This window comes from Colobus angolensis, unplaced genomic scaffold, assembly GCF_000951035.1.
Source record: "Colobus angolensis palliatus isolate OR3802 unplaced genomic scaffold, Cang.pa_1.0 Scaffold176, whole genome shotgun sequence".
Lineage (NCBI taxonomy): Eukaryota > Metazoa > Chordata > Mammalia > Primates > Cercopithecidae > Colobus > Colobus angolensis.
The window spans coordinates 2,267,162-2,274,838 of NW_012114888.1; positions in this window are offsets into that span (position 1 = coordinate 2,267,162).

The following is a 7,677-nucleotide window of genomic DNA, read 5'->3' on the forward strand; positions in this document are numbered from 1 at the left end:
TTCTTTCCAACCTAACACTAGGTAGCAAATGCTGCAGTTTAATGTCCTGTAAGAAAGTTCTTCTTCAGTTTTTTTGAGTTTAAAACAATAACAGTCACAGGGATTTTTTAAGATATAAAGCCTTTTTGGTTTTCAAGTTAAATAGTTGACTAAATTGCCTTCATACATCAAAAAATCTTTAAAAAAAGACTGACCTTGAAAGATCAATATAATTTTCCCTTCTTGTTATTGTTATAACAATGTATTCCCTTCTTGTAATTTGTTATAACCTCAAATTACAAATCCCATTTAAACTTCCCTTTTCCTTGAAACAAATCAGAAGAAGGAAAAATAAACTAAAATGTTGGTGCAAATATGGTGCGTTTTTAGAAGTGCAAAAAAAGTCTGCATGTACACAATTTCTAAGTATTACAAGTATTTTAATTTTTTTCGGAAAGCTGAACACAAAGGAAATCTACTCAACCTTTAACCAAAACATTCTCATATTTGCTTGTCTCTTCTTCTTTCTCCACAATTGGAATGCAGCAAGCATAATTTTTTTAGTGAATTCCTGCCTTGTAAATCAAAGATATTGGTGATGTTCCTTTATGTATCAAGTTGCGTAATAAAGATCCCATATCCTTTAAGAGGTTGTAGCATGTTGAGAAAATTGTGGATACTTAGATGTTAAATAACATCTGCTCGATCCAGAAGTTTTCACTAAATCTAGGAGCTTTTTTTTAAAAGGCTTTTTAAGTGGTCAAGGTACATTAAACCTGGAACTAAAAGGTCACTAAGAGGTTGCAAGACACTCAGATTTTCAATGAAGTGTGATTCCCTTCTGGAAGACACATGGGTGAGAGAAAGGTATCAGTGCTGATTATCTCTGCACAAATATTTTTAGGGAATGGAGGAGGGGTGTTTTGGTGGACAAGGCCCTTTAAGACCAGAAATAACGACTGAAGGGCTGCAGGCTGATCCAGGGCCACAGACACCAGACACATGCACGCACACACACACGCACATGTATATATATAATACGCATATATATGTGTATATATATTACATGCATATATACTACATATATATATAACCTGCATGATGTGTTAAAAACATTTTAAATTACTTTCCCACTACTCAAAATCCAGGACTGAAATCTGGATTTGTCACTTCTCTTGAGGATCTGGTCCCGAGGGCCACATTCCCTTGTAGTAACTGCTGACTGTCAGTCTCCCTGACCCAGCCTCACTGTTTTGTATTCCCTGCCCAACCTATATGTAGGCTCATGGGTTGGTAAGCCCAGCTTGGTGTGTGGGGAAATCCGGCTGTTGCTTTTCTGGTAATTCCGGAACATTCATGTCTGCTGATGGTTCTGCTAACTGGGAACTCTCGGTCCTCTATGTCCTGGGTGAGAAGTGTCTCCGCTCAAACCCCTCTTGGGAAAATTCTAGGAGCTCGTAGTGAAATTGAAAAAACGGAGAGGTCTCGTTGGTACACAGGGAATGCTTAATGAGACCATGAGTAGGTCCTAGTCTCCACAAGTGTTTTATCCTGTGCTGATATTTAAGCTAAGACTGGCCATTAGACAAAATATGAAGTAGATGAAGTTAATCTTTACTGTTCACACTCTCCCTTATTATCCCCTTGGAGGAATTCATCCCTAACCAATCAAATGCCCTGTTCACTAACACAACATCGCTCTCAGTTCTTCAATGGCTTCCCATCATATTAGAATAAAATCCAAAGTCCATACCATAACCAACAAGGCTCTACATGATCCAGTCCCTGCTACCATTCTCTTCCTCCCTCATTGTGCTCTAGGCACACTGGCATTCTTGCTATTTCCCAAACAGACCAAGCGGGCTCCCATCTGAGGGCCTTTGCTCTTGCTATTCTCCAAGCCTGGAAATTCCTTCCCATAGGCAAGGATATGGCTGACTTCTTTATCCCACTCAGGCCTCTGTTCAAATCTCACCTTTCCAGAGGCGCATTCTCTGACTGCCCATATAAATAGCCCATTTTCACATCAGAGTCCATCATTCTCTACCCCTTTGCCTTGCTTTATTTTCATATCCTTTAGCATTAATTCAACACTCTGTAGGAAGTTCTTACTTTGTATGGTAGTAGGGGACCATAAAAACGGCCATGCAAGCTGAAACAATGTAAAGCATCCATAATAATCGATGGGGGAAATAATAATTGCTCCATGAATGACCATTAAAAATTTTTTTGTCAAAACAATAAAAACCCTCTTACTATTGGCTATAAATGTATAGAAAAATGAAAAAAAATAAGATGAATATTTATTTATTTACTAAACTGTAATTTAAAACACTAGAGATATTGGGAATTAAAATGTTTTCATTTCTTTGTAGAAAATATCAGTTGAATGGACATTTCTCAAAAGAAGATATACAAATGGTCAATAAGCACTTGAAAAGATACTGAACATCACTAATCATTACGGAAATGCAAATCAAAACCACAATGAAATACCACTTCAAATTCATTAGGATGGCTACTACAGAAAAAAAAAAAGAGTAGCAAATGTTTGTGACTATATGGAAAAATTGGAACTCTTGCACATTGCTGGTGGGATATAAAATGGGGGAGCCACTGTGGAAAACAGAGTCGCAGTTTCCCAAAAATTTAAGCAGAATCATCATATAATCTAAAAATTCAACTTCTAAGTATCTACCCAAACAAGTTAAAAACAGGGACTTGAACCGATATTTCCACACCAATGTTCGTAGCAACATTATTTGTTTTTGTTTTTGTTTTGAGACGGAGTCTCACTCTGTTTCCCAGGCTGGAGTGCAGTGGTACGATCTCAGCTCACTGCATCCTCCGCCTCCTGGGTTCAAGAGATTCTCCTGCCTCAGCCTTCTGAGTAGCTGGGACTAGAGGCACACACCACCACACCCAGCTAATTTTTAAAAAAATATTTTTGGTAAATACGGGCTTTCAACATGTTGGCCAGGCTGGTCTCGAACTCCTGACTTCAAGTGATCTGCCCGCCTCAGCCTCCCAAAGTGCTGGGATTACAGCCATGAGCCACCATGCACGGCCTTCATAGCAGCATTATTTACAATAGACAAAAAGTGGGAACAACCCAAATGGATAAACAAAATGTGGTATATACATAAAATGGAATGCTGTTTAGCCTTAAAAAGGAATGAAATTCTAATACATGGATGAAGCTTAAAGATATTATGCTAAGTGAAATAAGCCAGATACAAAAGGGCAAATACTGTAAGATTCTACTCATATGATTATGTTCATATGAGCACAGTCAAATTCGTAGAGACAAAGTAAAATAGAGAATACCAGAGGCTGGGAGGAGTGGGGAAGAGGGAATGTTTAATGGGCACAGAGTTTCTGTTTGGGGTAACAAAAACATTGTGGAGATAGATGGTAGTGATGGCTGCACAACAATGTGAATATACTTTTACGTTGTGAATGCCACTGAAAGATACGCTTACAAATGGTTAAAATGGTAAATCGTATGTTATGTATGTTTTGCCACAATTAAAAAACTTATCAAGAGCAGTTTTACAGTACGGAGATTTCTCAAAAGCTAAAAATAAAACTACCATTCTATGCAGCAATCCTACCCTTGGAATAACTACCCCCCCAAAAAAAAATCAACATATCAAAGAAATACCTGCACTCACATGTCTATTGCGGCAGTATTTACAATAGTAAAAATATGAAATCCAACTAAATGCCCTTCAGTAGTAAACTGGATGAAGGAAATGTGGTATATATACACAATGGAATATTATTTGTCTATAAAACAAAATGAAATCTTGTCATTTGCAGCAACATGGATGGAACTGGAGGTCATAAGGCACAAAATGACAAATATCAGATGTTCTCACTTATATGTGGGAGCTAAAAAATCTGATCACATGGAGGTAGAGGGTGGAAAGTTAGAGAATAGAGACTGGAACTGGTGAGGGGAGTGGGGAATGAAGAAGAGTTGATTAATGAGTACAAATATACAGTTATACAGAAGGAATAAATTCAGTGTTTGCTAGCAGAGTTGGGTGACTATAGTTAATGTGCTGTACCCAGGAGATGGACACCATACATACCCTGACTTGATCATTACATATTATGTACACATAACAAAATTTTCCATGTACTGCATAAATTTCTACAAACTACAAAAAGAGTAGTTTGAGCAGTGCTTGCTTCTTTCTTCTCTTCATAAAACCTACAATGCAGAGAGAACATTTTTTAATACTCCTTGATGAATAGCCATCTTCCTTTCTAAGTTTATTGGATCAGCTTCCAATATTTGTACCTTGCATTTTCAATGTCATGCAATATCTCTGAGAGCTCTTTTAATGTGAAGTTTTTCACCAGTGTTCCTTCCTCTGGGATATATTCATCTCTTTCACCACAAAATCACTTTTTCATTTGTGTTCGTAAGTTTGCCCTCACTAAGTTTCTCTGGCTGCATATCAAGAGCCTCTCGAACAGCAGCAGTGTGTCCACATTGCCATGGTCAACTATTTCTTCTACAACTCCATTTACCTTTTATTAGAAGCCCATAAAGTTACTTGCGTGGCATAGGAAAAGTTCCTCCCATACTGCGGGCGTGCTACTTGCTGTTACTTCCTGCCGCGGTGCTTGAATGTGTTCAAGTACGTGCCTTATGTCATATTTCTTTCAAAACTCAGCTAAAGAAATGGCATGATTTCTAGTTAGAGCATTCCTAGTCTGTCTGAAAGTACATCTAATATGCTTTCAAATTTGAAATAACTCCATGGTCCATTGGATGGATTAATGAAGTTGTGTTTGGGTGTAAAAAGCAAATTTTCACATCTCCATTTAGAGAATCAGGTTGACCTGGAGTGTTATCCAACAGTAGTAGTGCTTTAAAAGTTCAATTATTTTGCCTACAGTATCTCTCTACCACTGGGAGACAAAGAGGCAACACAGCTACAGGCTTTGCTTTCCTTGTGTGAACTGAGTAACAGATGCACAGGGACCAATCACTGAATGATTTCGAAAGAAGTAATGCAATTGGTCACTGATTATGATGAACATTTGTCACTTACATAGCCGTTTGTGGCCTGGAGAGCTAGCAATGAAATTTGCAGCAGCTACTTACAATTAATATGCTGTAGTGACTAAAATTTGAACTGTTTTGTTGGGAACCTGGTGTTAACTAAACCATGGTAATCAAAATTCATGCATATCAAAACAATGCAAATTGAGAATTATCTGCATTTTGTATTTCTTTGCTTATTATGTTTCCCCTACTAGAATGTAAGCTACATGGGATGCAGACTTAGCCTATTTTGTTTACAGTGATATTCACAATGCCTATACCAAAGTGTAGCACACAACAGGGGCTCAATAAATACTCGTAGACAAGAAGAAAGGAAAAGAAAGAGAATGAAAGACAGGAAGGAAGAGAGAAAGATGTAAAAATTATCTACCTAGATCAACTTTCATATGAAGATGGTGCCCAGAGAAATGAAATCACTTTCCCAAAGGTACCCTGCACTTCAAGGCTTCTGATTTGGGGTTTGAAATTTACCCCCTAACTGCCATTGTTCCTCTCTCTCTCTCTCTCCCTGTCTTTGCCTTTCAGTTTATGCATTCGCATGAAGATGTGAGTAATAACGTCGTAGAGGCCTTAATCACTTGACCTTTGAGGAAAGATTAGAGCATTACCCAAGAAGGCCACAGCCCTGTGGTGGTGATGGTGGGGGGTGACATTAGGGCCTTCCCAGACTCCCTAGTATCAGACTACAGAGGCTGCTAATTCTTAGTCTATGTCAAGCTATTTGCATTTTCTTTCCTAAATGTCCTTGTTTGGTGCTACTGTCAGAGGGTACAGGATGCTGGGGTTTTTCTCCTTGTAGCTCACTCTCCTGAAGTTGGGTTTCTAATTTACTCAACGGGCTCCAGCGTCTCAGAGCAGATGGGGCAGCCTGGCCAACTGGGAGAGGAAAAGGCTGATGGGATGAAAAACTTCTGTTTCTGTGACTAAGGACTTAGTCAGCTACCTGGTTTAAGATGTACTATTTGTCAGTAAGTAGATCTGGAAGAAGCAGCACTCATTCTGGCTAGAGTAATGGTTTTCAGTGCATTTTTTACTCATGAAATTCAAAAAGAACAGGGTGCCAGTTCAACCTTGTGGTTGAGGTTATGAATGAAAAAGGAAGCTTGAATTACCCAGGGAGGCTGTCCCCTTAGTCACAGTTTCAGAGCATTCCAGACTCCTGTGTCAATTAAAGCATATTGAACTTCAATAAAATACCAAAAAGGCAAATAATGGTCTTTTTGGAGAGCTCCCTTTTGCCCTACCCTTTTGATTGCATTCTCTCTCTCTCTCTCCACTCCCTCCACCTCCTCTCTCTTTTCTCTCTCCCTCCCTCCCTTCCTTCCTTCCTTCCTTCCTTCCTTCCTTCCTTCCTTCCTTCCTTCCTTCCTTCCTTCCTTCCCTCCCTCCTTTCTTTTTCTTTCTTTCTTTCTCTTTCTTTCTTTCTTTCTTTCTCTTTCCATTCTTTCTTTCTTCTTTCTTTATTTCTTTCCATTCTTTCTTTACTTCTTTCCATCCTTTTGTGGAAAAAGTAGCTGTTCTTTATAAGAATAAAATCACTTAAGTAATTAATTGGAAATGACCTTAGCTGATCTAAAGGTTCTAAATCCAAGCTCTGTGTAAACCATTGATTATATATTTTCTTTCATTTTCAGATCCTTTGCCTTTTTACTTTCTCTCTCCATCTTCCTCCCTCTCTCGTACCCTCAGATCACCACACTTTGGACCTCTCACGAATGGTTTGAACCTGAGGCATGAATTAGGCTTGACTCTCTTGAGGAAGAGTTGTGAGGGGTCAGTGGTGCCTGAAACTTTTCTTGTTAGATACTCTTACAGAAGGTTTGGTGAAAAGACTTAGTTGGCCAGAATTAGTCTTGGTTTGGTACATTTCCAATATCTGTGCTTTTCCTGGTTGTCATTAGCATAAATATTTGAGAGTCAACACTGAAAGAATTTGAAAAACGTATTGACCGAAGATTTTTGTCAGAAACACTCCATTTCAACTGGCATCTTTCACTCTTTGAAAGGTCTCTCATTTTAAATACCACTTTCGTCTTTCATCCTATTGAATTTCAATTATGTGCAAAGCCCTGTGGGGAGACACAAAGATGGATAGGACACAGTTCTTACCCTTACTACCAAAAACCATGCAGGGAGATAAGAGTCAGGCTGGCAAAAAGCTAAATAAACCAAGCTAAACTAATAGTTAAAAGACTCTAAACAAGAAAGAGTCCGTGGAGGCCCTGTTTAATTTTCAGTTTACCACCACAGGCAGAAAATATCAAAGGAGGTCTGAGGAAAAAGGAATGCCTTGGGGGTTGTGGTAAGGCCAGGATGGAAAGAGGAGTTCAGATCAGAGATGCGTCTGGAAAAATTTGGAAGGCAGAGTTGCAGGGGAAGGTATTTTAGGGGGAAATTATTTGGGCAAACAGGGCCACCACGTGCAGTTGTGCAGGTTGTTCAGGCTATGCAATATACAACTCTAGGGGTTGCCATTCACATCAAAATCTCTGTATAGAAAACAATCTGTGTGACCACTGGTGACAACCCTGGGACAAAAGTCTAAGAGATATACAGTGCAAAACCTCTGTGGACATAAGAAGTAGACTTGTTACCATGATGTAAGTTCTGAGAGG